The sequence below is a fragment of the Neofelis nebulosa genome, chromosome 5 (assembly GCF_028018385.1).
Source record: "Neofelis nebulosa isolate mNeoNeb1 chromosome 5, mNeoNeb1.pri, whole genome shotgun sequence".
NCBI classification, from domain to species: domain Eukaryota; kingdom Metazoa; phylum Chordata; class Mammalia; order Carnivora; family Felidae; genus Neofelis; species Neofelis nebulosa.
The window spans coordinates 142,709,111-142,724,086 of NC_080786.1; the positions used below are offsets into that span (position 1 = coordinate 142,709,111).

Sequence of the window (14,976 nt, forward strand, 5' to 3'; positions counted from 1 at the left end):
CTGTCTCTCTGTCCCAAAAATAAATAATAAAACGTTGAAAAAAAAAATTTAAAAAAAGTATACATGACAAAGTTGTTGCAAAAGTAAGAAAAAGATAAGGCCAACCAGGGCAAAGAAAAAGTGAGCAGATATATAACATGTTAAAACTCTCTTCAGTCTACTCTGTGCTTCCTTATTTGTAATAAAAGTAGTTGCTTTTTCCTGGCAGAGTCTCTCTCCAATTTAACCCTAAATGTGCTCTGTACCTCTTTTGTGTTTTTATCTTTATCATCCAGTCACTTCTTGGCCTTTTGGCTAAGATCAAGTGTAGTACCTGTTCTTACCAGTTTAATATTTTTATCACCCAGTGTACAATAACAAGGCCAAACGCTTATTAATAACAATTTTACTGCCATCCTTCACCAGGAAATATGAAGGATCTTCTGAAGGATCTTTAAGCACAAATCTGCATAATGGGGCAGTTGGTTCATTCGAAATTATAAATTGGCTCATTGATTGCCTTTGACAGAAAACTAAGAGAAAGGGAAATATGAGATTTTTTAAAAAAATGCAATTACATCAAAATTCCTTACATTTGAAAGAGTATGCTCCTTTGCTGTTGCAGGCAAATACCAGTACAATGGCTTTTCAGTAGTTGACTGACAACAGACAGAAAGAATAGAAGAGACTATTATTCGGCCTCAAGTTTTTATGTTTTTTCTCTTTGGACAATTATACTGTACTCACCCTTCCCAAAGGATTTCCCATTTTAAGACCCCATATTCCACAAGAAGTACACAGATGTAAGAGCATGTGAAGTTAAAAGAAGTACAGAATCTGGTACAGCTGGGGATAATTAGTAAAAAAAAACAAGTTTTTGCCAAAAATAAAAGGAAGTTGGGTAGACAGAGTTTTCTTTAGCCAAGATTTGGGAGATCCATGGAAAGAGAACATATTTACAACCCCCATCTCTTTTCTTCCATCCCATGGAATCTAGCAAAAGAAATTCCATTGTATAAAACATCTTAACATCACCAACAATACTTATAGTTCAACTGAGATTCTCCTAATGAAACAGGGTTGATTCTAATAACATTTGAGATATCAATCATTTCTGAGGCTCTATTTATCTTTTCAAGCCAATTCTGAAGCTTAAACATGTCATTTGAAATTCCAGAGCAGTCATTCCGAATGACTATATCCGTTTTAATCTTTTATTTTCTGTACCTGAATTCTAGCATGTGACAGTGTAAGATTACTGTTCTATAAGTACTATTTCAGTTAGTTTCCTATAGAAGCAAATGTTCTCCTGAGTTATAAATTTAATGAGATAATGATGCTTTCATAAAACTGAACTTATCAAGATTTCATCAAATTCAATAAATGATGATCAGCATCTGCTCTGAATCAGGCAGATGGATATCATGGGATGTAGAACTTGCTTAGAATCAATTCCTACCTGGTCTCACGTCCCTTGCAGATTAGCTAACAAGACACAGACTGTGTTTTTTCCTAATGATTAAAATGTTCCCTGGGTTACGAATGCTGTGCATTAGATGTTGTCTGAGCTTTATATCTACCTTCCGATGGGATATTTTACCAATTGATGGACTAAAAATATTTCTAATTGCATATTTCCTTTCTGTTGCCATTGAAGCAGTGTGCACATATTGAGGAAATTAATTAATAGTAATGAGGATAACCAGTTGAACATAATTATGTATATATAAATCAGAATATTTTTAAAGATTTAAGTAAGTCAAAAGAAGTTATGCCCAATCTTTTCATGAGCCAAAAGAAACTGAATTTGCTCTTGTGAAGTCAACTTAGCTTGAATGTATTTTTCATTTAATCCATTTGCTACTCATTAAACTACCAATGTATATTGACCCCGAAGTTTGAAATTGCATTAAATTATGATGTCTGGGTCAAGAGCTTGGTCCTTGATTTTTCTCTAAAACTGGAACTGTACCCTAGATATGCAAACTTTAAAATTCACAAGAGGATATTCTCACCAGTTCAGCAGAGGTTAATGAATAGTTATAAGTCTGCACCTAAGTGTAAGGTAAGGAAATGCAAGTTTTTTGTAATGTTTCCATTTTGAATTTTACCCTTTCTTTCTTGACATCCTTGTCTTCCTCTACACTGTTATCTCCTTGATTTCTAAATACTTCCTCTTCCTTTTTGATGCATTCTTCCTGCTAAGTCTTAATGTTGACATTAAGCCTAGACCTGAGACTTGTTCTTCCCTTAATCTTCAAGAATCAGGAGAAGAATATACAAAGATTTATTTAATGTTGATTTAGTGAGCTACTTACATATGTCCTCAGGGCATTTAAACTTTGTAGCCATTTCAATAATTTAACACAGGAGCCGAAACAACTCTCTAATTCTGTATCTACAATATACTTGAATATGTGAAGAAAGCATTTCAATACCCAACACCATTTTTACAAATTTTTAAAGCATTTTTTAGAACATTGTTGGTTATAATTTCAAGAAAATTATTGTCAGAGAAAAAAAATCAGTGCATCGTACTCCAAGAGTGATGTTGGACAGACTCCATTAATTCCACTTTCTTAAAATATTAAGAAAAGAATATATACATCTCATTAATATTCTCTTTGAATAAAGTTACAGAGGTCTTCAAACTTATACAAAGATTAGAACAATTGCCATTGTCTTCAAAAAAATATCTGAAAGTGTCTATTTTGTGCTAACCAACTTGGAAGTTTCCAAACCAAGATGTGAAATCTACAAATGCTTTTTTTAAAATAAAAGTTGTGATTTAAGAACATTTAGTTCTAGGTATGTTTCAAATATATTCTATAATCAAAACTCTAGGACAAAAATCAAGGGTCTCTCATTTAAATTTCCAACAGGATCACACCTGACAATTGACATTTATTCTATTTAAAGTTCACTCATAGAACATTCCAACATCGAATACTGCTTGCTATTGGAAAAATTCCTTCCTTTCTAATGTAGCAAGTGTTCAGCTCTGACACATGCATGGCAAAGACATCCAGGTTGCACAATGATCCAAACCCTCGCCAATTCCTTGGCAGAGGACTCTTGAAACTTTACGTGCTCCCATGGAACTTGGCCTCTGCCATGTTGTTTAAAACCACACAGTCCTGACTAACTGCATTCCAACACTAAAGAACAACTCTGATTCCAGGTAATCACTCATCACTCAGGTCTTTCTCTTATCACCATCATTTGTCCAAAATAGAGACCCTCTGTCCTTTGGTGCCTCATACTGTCAGGGACAAGTTTCAGATTGACACCCCTCATAGCGCTTTAGACTCTAGGGTCTTTAGTCTTTTTGCATGTTTCTCTTCCTATTCTGGATGCTTATCTTTATTAGTTAAGTTAATGTGACCAAGAGAATATTTGAATTTCTCTCAATATAAATGACAGTTTCCCGATAGGAATTATTAGTAGTTAAACACATTTCCTCATCTGCTCTCGTTGTTAGAAGGAAGGAGTTGGCCATTGTTTATAAAGCAATCTGGCTGTTCCTTTAGTAAAATCAGCCCACGTCAACTTCTGGTTCATCACTTATAATACATAAATGACATTATAGTTGTGTTATGATGGACCTTATTATCTTCTGAAGTTGACATTTATAAGTAATTCTCCTTTAAGGGAAAGGGTAAAATATATAAACTCATTGTTAATATTATTTATAAAAATATAAACATAATGCCCCACGCTAGTGAAAGGTTGACCAGAATTTTCCCTACCCTTTATCTTGAGAGGTGGAATCTAATTCCTTTCCCCTTAAACCTGGGGTGTCCCATTAAGGACTTGTTTGATCAACATAATGCATTAAAAGAGACATCCTTAGACTTCTGAAGCTAGCTCAGAAGAAGCCTCAAAGCTTTCACTAAACTTTGTAGAATACTGGTTCTTAGATTTTTGAGATGCCATGTAAGAAGTTGCACTATTCTGACACCTGCTGTTAAAGAAATGGAGAATGCTGAAATCACCTGGGGAGAGAGAGAGAGAGAGAGAGAGAGAGAGAGAGAGAGAGAGAGAAGGGTGGGAGGGATCCAAACAGCTTCAGCAGTTCCAGCCCTTAGGGATTTGAATCATCTCAGCTGAGGTTCCAAACATTAGGATCAGATATGAGCTGTCTTTACTTAACCTTGAACAAACTGCAGATTCATAAACAAAATCTGTAATTGCTATTTTGAGCCACTGAAGTTTTATTTCTGGGGGATGGAATGTTATGCAGTACTGGGGAACCAAAACATCTTTTGTTACCAACTACTGGTTATATGAATTTGAAGTCATGAAAGTTGTTGGAGAGTTTCTTTGTCTTCCCCTCGTAATAATATAATTGGAGCCATTATGAAGCTAAATTGCGAAGCAGGCAAAACTTGAGTCTGTCACATCTTCTGTCTCAAATGTATATGTTTTCCACCTATGACCTTTCCTACCTTCTCTTCAGTTTCATAGAGACCTAATGTTCCCCATGGATTGCTTCTTCCTGACTTTTCCAGACAGATCCCGCACTAAGAAAATGTACTCTTAAATGTATCTATTTTTGTTCATTTGTAGTTGTGACTGGTAACTCCTACTTCTTGTTGCTTGTATTTTTTTGTCACTTTCTTTTCTTACCACTTCTGTATCAGTCCTAAACTACATTAGTCATTCTCTACCCTGCATCCAGGAGTCGTTCTGAAATGTAGATCCCATCACTAACTTCCTTCCCAACCCTTCCTCTTTCATGTATCATATATCTGCCACTGTACACACACACACACACACACACACACACAGAATGACCTTCATTCAGAGAATGACCGTTCTTCAAAAAATGACCTAAACTTAAAGTATTCTAGGTAGTACTTAAAGAATATGTCCCTAATTTCTCTTCCATGTCTTACTTTCTCACCAATACCTTTAACTCAGCTGGTGTCCTAATGCCGGGAAATAATTAATAGCTCCTCGAATGTAATGTGTACAGTATTCTTTAGATGTCTACAAAGATTCCTTTCTTGAGTTTCTCTATTCTATAGAACTCATTGGATCTCTTTGCCTTTCCTCACATTTTTTTGCTTCCAATTTTCTGCTGTCCCTCAGTAAAAAAAACTATTGAAATAACGACTTCCTGAACTCCTCTATCTTAATATTGATTATGTGATCTTTCTACTTAATTCCATAGAAACTATAGACATCTCTATAATAATTCCCATATTACTATTTAATTGTTGGTGTCTCCTAAACATCTAAGTCCTTGTAGAGAGATTTCTTCACCATCCTTTAGAACCCCATTGTACCCTGGACAGAATGGGCAACAAAACGTTTGTTGGATGGGTAAATTTGTAAATGAATGATTATTTTTTTTAAGTTTACTTATTTATTTTGTGAGAGAGAGAAAGAGAGAGAACAGGGAGGGGAAGAGAGAGAGGGAGAGAGAGAAAACCCCAAGCAGGCTGAGCCCAACGCTGGGCTTGAACTCATAAACCATGGGATCATGGCCTGAGCTGAAATCGAGAGTTGTACACTTAAGCTACTGAGCCACCCAGGTGCCTTGTGAACAATTGTTTTTGTGCACCCATATTGAATTATGTATTAACACAAGAGAAATACAATTGACTGTCAAAATGATACTTATTTCATTGTATTAATAATATTATCACTATAGGCATTTTTTACCTTAAATGGAAAGATTTCAAAATGGATGTTTATAGGGTTATATGAACTTCCAAATTCTGTCCTTCTAAAAAAAGCCTGAAAAAATTTTCCCCTTTTATCATGAGTTCAAATTTAAAAGAAATTCCATAAGTTATCCCCTCTAACTAGACTATGGTTTATTCAGTTGTATAGTAGTATACTTTTAAGGAAAATATAAGAATCATATATAGCTGTAAGAAATTAATAAGACTTTTGGTGTTCCTAGCATTTGCAGAGCCCACAATGATATTCGCTGAGTTCCTTCCAATAGTAATCCAAAAATAAACCTCAGTAAAGTGACCCTTGTCTCTGGCAGTAAAATAGGTTATTTTTTACAGTTGTTACAAAACTATTTTCGTATTATTTAGTTACTTTACCATCAGACACAACTTGTCAAAATACAGAAGTCCCTACTGACACAATACTTTTTTTTTCAATATATGAAATTTATTGTCAAATTGGTTTCCATACAACACCCAGTGCTCATCCCAAAAGGTGCCCTCCTCGATACCCATCACCCACCCTCTCCTCCCTCCCACCCCCCATCAACCCTAAGTTTGTTCTCACTTTTTAAGAGTCTCTTATGCTTTGGTTCTCTCCCACTCTAACCTCTTTTTTTTTTTCCTTCCCCTCCCCCAAGGGTTTCTGTTAAGTTTCTCAGGATCCACATAAGAGTGAAAACATATGGTATCTGTCTTTCTCTGTATGGCTTATTTCACTTAGCATCACACTCTCCAGTTCTATCCACGTTGTTACAAAGGGCCATATTTCATTCTTTCTCATTGCCACGTAGTACTCCATTGTGTATATAAACCACAATTTCTTTATCCATTCATCAGTTGATGGACATTTAGGCTCTTTCCATCATTTGGCTATTGTTGAGGGTGCTGCTATAAACATTGGGGTACAAGTAACACAATACTTTTTTATGTAGATTCATAACCTGTATAAACTGGCACATTTGTTTTATAGTTATAGGTTAATACAAATAAAATAATTAGCTCATGACTAAAAATAATGTTTATTGTTTCTAAACACAATAGTATTTATTATTTATAAAAAATTATGTTTATTATCTCTAAAATAATTTATTCAACATATTTTATGTTTAAATATTAGATTTATGAAAAGATAGTAAACTAAGTGGAAGTGTTGATTAGGGGAAGATGGAGAGTAAGCATGGAAAGGCAGGTTGGTGTACAAACTTGCACCAGAAAAAGCTGCAAAAGACCTGAAAATTGGAAGTGCTCCTCAAAGGACCTTATAAGGCATTCAAGGACCTCCGAGTGCAAAGGGGAAGCATTTAAAACCAAAAGTTTCAGTAGACAGCTAGGTGACTCAGTCAGGTAAGAGTGCAACTCTTAATTTTGGTTTGGGTTATGAGCTCATGGTTCGTGAGTTCGAGCACTGAGTTGGGTTCTGTGCTGACAACATGGAACTTGCCCGGGAATCTCTCCCTCTCTCTCTGCCCATCCTCTGCTTGTGTTTTCTCTCCCTTCCCTCACCCCACTCTCTGAAGAATAAATAAATAAACACTTAGAAAAATAAAATAAAATAAAACCAAAAGTTTCTGGCATGGCTGTTGGAAAAAGACGTGAACAAGATAGGTCTATCCCGGAACAAGATGGCAATAGGCTTTGTGGCTGGCCTAAACAATGAACATAGGTATTGACACTGGCTTAGAAAATGAGTGCCAGAGCAAAGCCAAGTGTCACCACAGTAGATGACTCCCTTTAAATTTGGCTCTTGACAAATAAGAGAGAATATTCAGTGTACAAAAAAATAAAATGGGTCTGAACTGATACAAAATTTCCCTAAGAGCTGGCCATACCTACTCAGAGGATTAACAATCAGATCTGTCAGAAACTGAAATCTCTATAAAGCCCAAAGAAGTGAAGTTTAAATCACTCTTGAACTATAAGCTGGAATGACAGAATCAGGCATCCAGCAGCCAAAGTTAGAATGAGAGAAATGGAAAGAGACAGGGTGCGTATAACTCCTCATTTCTCAATATAATTAAATTTTGATTAAACTATAATAAGGAAATTATACTGCATTAATTTGGAATCCCCTTCCTTTTTCTTATATCTTCAGTGGGAATTTATTTTGAAATCTATTCATAACTTGCCCCTAAGTGTTAAAGTGTCACTGTGGCCAGAAGTTACAGGGACCAAAAAGAAATTGTCATTCTTTTTATATTTAAGTTTGTTTATTTATTTTGAGAGAGAGAACAAGCAGGGGAGGGGCAGAGAGAGAGGGAGAGAGAGAGAGCCCTGAGCACTGGCAGTGCAAAGCCTGATGCGGGGCTTGAACTTATAAGCCACAAGATCATGACCTGAGCCAAAATCAAGAGTCAGCCGCCTAACCGATGCCTAATACCCAGATGCCCTGAAATTCTCATTCTTGATGCCAGAAAAGCCTGTAAGCTGAGCAAGGTAAGTACAAATGTAGTACAGAAGAAACAAGTCTAGGAGTGGATGGTGATCCTTTTCTACACTTGATCTTCCTTCACCTCTTATGACATATGTCAATTAGGGATAGGATAGTACAAGTCATTCAAACCTACTATACCTCAAGCTACAATGAATGGCACTCTGGTTATACATGTATTTTTAACGTGTATTTATTTATTTTTAGAACATTACCAGAGGAGGGGCAGAGAGGGAGACACACAGAATCCCAGGCAGGCTCTGTGCAGTCATCACAGAGCCCAACGTGTGACTCGAACTCATGAACAGTGAGATCAGGATGTGAGTACAGATCAAGAGTCAGACATTTAACTGACTGAGCCACCCAGGCACCCCTCATTATACTTTTGATTGCTCTTCTAATTTTGTCTTGAATATCATTTTCTACAAATGGAACTACAGAATCAAAGCATGTAAACATTTGTATTGCTTTTGAGGCACACGCTGTGCCAACCATGGTGTAGGTCAATAGTAAGCCTTCGATAAATATTTGTGCACTGAATAACTGAGTGATACAAATGAGTTGCAATTTTGTGTCGATTACATATCCACAGCATAGTCATTTTCATTAGTACAGGTAACCTAATAATAAATATTTCAAATTCCACATGTCCAAACCTGAGTTCAACTTTTTTTGACTAAAATATTATCCTGCAGCCTTTTCCGTCATGACTTATGACCATGCCTTAACCACGCCAGTTTATTTCCAACCCAGGTCCTCGAACTTGCTGTTTCCTTTTACCTGGAAACGTCCTCTCCATAACTGTCCATGTGGCTCATTCCCTCACTTCTTTAAGGACTTTCCTCAAATGTTACCTTTTTTGAGAGGGCTTCTCTGCAACTCTTTAAGCCTCCCCCATATTTAGCATTTCTTATCCCCCTTTATTAATGCTTTATTGTTTCTATCATATTTATCACCATCTGTCATATTATATATTTAATTTTGTATTTTAATGTGTCTGACCCCAACAGAAAATAAACTATATCAGTTAAAAGATGTTTGTCGCTTTTATTAACTACTATAGCCCTAGAATCTCATGTTAACTACTCACCCCAGAACCTAGTGTTAACCATTATAGTGCCAGAATCTGGTTATTAACTACTAGCCCCAGAACCTAGTGTTAACCACTGTAGCCCCAGAACCTAGTATTAGCTACTATAGCACCAGAACCTAGAATGATGCCTGATGCATCAGAGGTGCTCAGTGAATTAACGAACATCGGAACAGTCTAAATGTTACTGTTCATCCCATTTCTACACATAAAGCAATAATAATTCCTTTGATTGACCCATAAAGCTTCAGCAAGGCTGACCTCCCTTCCCAAAGAAGCAATCTCAAGGGCTCCAGGCTGACTAACAAAATCCTTTCCTTACCATCCCCTCCTGCCTTGTCACCTTTTTTTTTTTTTACCCTCTTCCTTATCTTTCCTTCTAATGAAATGACTTGCTTAAATTCTATACAATACAAAGCCCACAAAAATAAGTCAGAGTTTTTCAGATAGTTAGAGTCTTCTATTTTAGAACTTTACTTGTACTGCTGTGTATTTCTTTCACACAACATTTTAATGAAACATTTACCTGCATATCCCAAGTCATCTTCTGCAGGAACATTTTCTGCTTTGAAGTACATAAGAATGACTAGCCTCTGTGGCCATTCAAAAAGAAAAAAAGAGAAGAGAAGAAACAAACACATTGGACAACCAGAAAAGCTTATTTGTGCATGGTGCAATTTCTACCACATGGTTTCCATATTTTGTGTTATTATTATTTTTTTAAGCTATAACATGGAAAAGCCTATTTGGTTATACTGCCCACCACATCATATTCCTGGTGTAAGTATAACACAATTCTTAATGGTAAAATTATTTTCTAATCTAGACCTATTTATATATTGGCTATGCCTCTGAGAGGATTCCTCTTGGTTCTTTTCAGCACTAGGGAGACACTGTCCATACATTAAAGATTTATTAGTATTACCATTATTTCTCCCATTATATACCCCCAAGGAAGAAGGATGATAAGGCACACTCTTTATTCCTCCATACTATGGGGGGGGGGGCCTGGGTGACTCAGTCATCAAGCATCTGACTTTGGCTCAGGTCATGATCTCATGGTTCGGTTTGTAAATTCCAGTCTCACATCAAGTAAGCCAGAGTCCCACTTCTTTGGGTGAGCTCAAACCCTGCCTCGGGTGAACACGAGCCCTCTCTAGGGTGAGTCTGCTTCTCTCTCTCTCTCTGTCTCCCTCCCTCTCCATCTCTCTCTCTCTCTATCTCTCTCTCTGGATTTCTCTCTCTTTGTCCGTTGCTCACTTGTGCCCTTTCTCTCTCACTCTCTCTCTCTCTAAAAAAAAAAAAAAAAAGAGGAGGGAGGAATATAGAGGTGCATACATTCAAGAACTGTGAATTATCTTGAGAGTCTATTTTAAAGGATGCAAAATTTAAGATCTTTTACAATTTAATCCACTGTAAAAAAAATTTCTAAACATCCAGTTTGGTCATTTTAAGTTAAGAAGACGTCCATGGTATTTGTCTTCAACTTTACCTAGGACAACAAGGGACGGTGATAAATCAGGACAAGAAGGGATTTACCAAATTATTTTGCTGAGACATAATTGAGGACTGAAAATATAAGACAGGAGGAAAATGAGAGCAAGAGAGAGAATAGACATCTCATGGATATAGATATACAATGGAATAGCTAATGAGTATTAAATAAATCACTCACTGTGATTTATGTGTCAGGCACTGTATAAAAAACTTTATAGGCATGATTTCATTTAATCTATACAATGCTATGTGAGGTGGGCACATGATTATCTTCTTTGTAATGAAAAGGACAGTTAAATATCTTGATCACCATCACAAAGCTAATTAGTAAGTAGTGGAACTGCTAACCTAACTTTGGCAATCTGACTCTAAGATTCTGCTCTTAGAATACCTACTATGAGTATTTTTAACTTTTTTATTTAAACTATCTTTGTTCTTTATGTTTCTCCCCATGGTGCTGAGCAGTAAAATTTTGCAATGCAAAGAGTCTACATGGTTTTCCTTGGGGACGATCAAAAGGTGGGGAGTAGGGGGTTAACTGCTTCCATAGTCTGATTGTGGAGAGGGGCCACAGAGGAAAGACCAGCCAGCTGATGACTGTATGAAAGAAGAAAAGGTGGGTGATACTTTTTTTGTAAAGCTTTATTTTTTTTAACTTTATTTATTTATTTTGATACAGACACAGACAGGTGAGGGGGGTAGGGTCAGAGAGAGGGAGAGAGAGAGAATCCCAAGCAGGTTCCGCGCTGCTGGCACAGAACCTGATGCAGGACTCAAACCCACAAAACTGTGACATCGTGCCCTGAGCTGAAACCAAGAGTCAGAGCCTAACCAAATGAGCCACCCAGGTACCCCAAGGTCAGTGATACTCTTAATTTTAATGGAAAAACAGAAAGAGAAAAGAGAAAAGAGAAAGTTTGCCTCAACCTTAAGGACTTCCTCCACTATGTAATAATAATAATAGTCCACACCTTGTTTTTATCCCTCTTTTGAAAATACTAAAATGTATTATTTTTTTTAATTTTTTTTTAACGTTTATTTATTTTTGAGACAGAGAGAGACAGAGCACGAACGGGGGAGGGGCAGAGAGAGAGGGAGACAGAATCTGAAACGGGCTCCAGGCTCCGAGCCGTCAGCCCAGAGCCCAACGCGGGGCTCCAACTCACGGACCGCGAGATCGTGACCTGAGCCGAAGTCGGACGCTTAACCGATCGAGTCACCCAGGCGCCCCTAAAATGTATTATATTTTTAACATCAGTTATTACTTGAACTTGAAAATATTTCTGAGATTCACTGTGGGAGGACTGAGGTCATGACATGAATTCAGTCTCTTACTTGTAGTCATCTGGGAACTTATATGTTCCAATATTTTTTTATTGTCATCAACTTAAAATACAGATATACACACTCACACACTTAACTGAAATGTAATGAAGAGGAAAGAAAGAGAAGAAAGGACTGCAGTTCAAGCATTTACAGTTTTCTCAAGAGCGTAAATAATTCATGAACCCAAATTCTACCAGTATGTGTTGCACTCCAGTAAATTTTATTTGAAAAAAAATATGTATGTAAACATTTCTTTATGAATACTTTGGAATAATCAAATTAGCCTGAGGATTATTTGGTCTGTTGTAGACTCAATTATTTTCTATCAAACTACGGGGTATAAGATGTTTTGCCCTGGATGCCAGCTATTATATTGTTTGAATTCAAGTGCTGGGACCTCTTTAGTGTAGGAATTAACTTACAAGTGGGTCATTTAGCATCTAAGTAATCAGCTCAAATGAGCACCTGTCTTACCTTCTCCTTAGCTATAAACTGCTAAATTGAGGACATCATATATCATCAATAAAAGCATTTGAGCCCATGTGTTTCCCAGTGAAAACAAATGTCAATTTGTGAGGACATAACCGTGGTTTTCTATTTACGAATCCTAAAGTGAAGGGATGAATTTTCAGTCTTCCTATTACACTTTGCCTTTTGTTTTCCAGTCCAGAATTACAGAGGAATTGTAAGACAGTTAAGTGCTCTATAGGGCATTCAGGTGTGGCACTGGAATTTTAAAACAGTTTAAAGGCATTTTTTGAATAGTACTGTACTGCAATATAGCTTTTAAACTCCAAATGGGCTTTAAAATCTTTTATGGAAAATTCCCAAGTCGCCACAACAAGATAAAGCTCTGCTTTCTTTGGGGAATATTTTTGGGAAAAACAACTCAGTTTGATTTTCGTGGGGGAAAAAATCTAAATGGTAGTATTGCTGTTTAAACTTTGCCACATTTCTTTTTGTGGGGGTTTTGAAGTAAATGAACGGGTCTATGTAAACATTGTGATTTGGCCTCTCCTAAATGTTAGAAAGAAGCAGTGTGGGAGTAGTGACGTACATGGGCTTTACGTAAAGAGATTTTGCCATTTTTCAAGCCAGATATAGCTTTTTATCAACAAATGGAACACAAATCTCCTGTCTCAGCCTTGGAGGAAAAAAACCCTATAATATTTAGCTGAATTATTGGTTTTTTGGGTTTGTTGACCAGAGTATTTGTATGGGATGCTACCAAAGTTTTAAATTTATTACGTATTCAAGTTAATTGAATAAGTACAAGCTGTCTATAGTAATCATGAAGGACAGAACTGAGTACCACTAGGGACCGCAGAAGCAGATGTTTGTGACTGAAGGTGCAGGTACATACCTGAGGAAGTCGTTGTGCTTTCCTGTGAGATTGTGGTTATGTTGCATGTTTATGCTAAGTAAGCCAATATCTAAGAATGATTCACATTTAGAACTGTGAATACTATTGTATCTAGACAGTAGCTACATCACGAAAAAAAAAATTTTTTTAATGCTTATTTATTTTGAGAGAGAGAAAGAGAGAGCACAAGCAGGGTAGGGGCAGAGAGACAGAGGGAGAGAGAGAGAGAATCCCAAGCAGGCTCTGTGCGATCAGAGCGGATCCCAATGCCGGACTCAGTCTCATGAACCTTGAGATCATTACCTGAACCAGAATCCAGAATTGGAGGCTTAACCTACTGAGCCACCCAGCTGCCCCAGTCAGAGCCACCCAGCTGCCCCAGTCAGACAAATTTTTAACGAAGCTTCTTCTGTGGTAGTTTGAAATCACTCATCAAAGATGCGATTTTAATTTGCCGGTAGGCTTCCACTCAAATACATTAATCTCTTCTCGACTTTCTGTATAATTCTCTGTTCTTTCAGTACTGTATCTCAGTCCTGTTAGTCTTCCATTTCTGTTTACTAAGACACTTTCAGTTACCCCCCCAGGCAGACCAGGACCCTTTCTACACACTCTTGAAATGTACATGTAATGCTTTCGCAGTTGATTATCTGGAGTTGGTCATGTTAAAAGGGGTCACTGTCAGTAGTACAGCTCATTCCAAGGGCCAGCTACTAACGTGAGTCTGTTTGAGAGTCCTTTTTTGGGCATTCACACTCAATTTCTTAAACAATGATGTCAGCATTACCCTAGAGACAAAAGGAGAAAAGAGCATGCAGAAAAGCCACATAAGGTTTATTCCATGAGGTATTTAGACATTCTTAAAACAAGGTAGTTGTTCTTCTTTGAAGAAGCCAACAGAGTAGAACTCCAAATTCCATCCACTAGGCACTCCAACTATGGGTCTTCAAGCCAGGCGTTACTTACAGTGAGATGAAACACCCCAAATCATGTAAAACAACCATGAAAGGGAAATATATGTAGCCAGAAAAGAAGGATCGTTTTAATGGCTGTTTACAAGATAGACTGAATGTCTGGTTCTGCATGTACTTTTCTTTTTTTATCTCTAGGGTAATGCTGAAGTCATTACTCAGATGTCTGAGTGTGAATGAGAAGGACCATTTCACACCAAAGATTCCCACCCAGTCTGTCATCTGGCAAACAGCTGGGAATGCTTCTTGATGTCTTGCTTTGCAGGACAGCAATCATCTTTCATCACTTGTCAGTCCCAAAATGTCTCGTCATCTGCCACTGGTGATTCTGGCAATCAATGGCCAGTACCTCTGTGCTATCACTCTGGCCTGCCTAGAGCTCAACACTTCAAGCTGTCCTGTTGCTCAGATAGGGGATAGATTGACTAAAATGAATTTCTAGAGGTATTGTCCACACACTGTCAGTAGAGATAAGAATCCAAACTACACAGACCAAAAATAAAGGGGCGAGGTGGGATAATAAGGATCATCTTTATGTCGGGACTTAAATACATGCTCCACTGGCATATGTCCCTCTGTAAGAAAAGAAGCATTTAACTTGTAAAAGATATTGATGATATTGTTGGGTTAGA

The 14,976-nt window shown here is 37.1% G+C and overlaps 1 pseudogene; it reads left to right on the forward strand.

Moving 5' to 3' along the window:
- Window positions 1–274: 274 nt before the first annotated feature.
- Window positions 275–400, forward strand: LOC131513346 (U2 spliceosomal RNA; annotated as a pseudogene).
- Window positions 401–14,976: the final 14,576 nt, after the last annotated feature.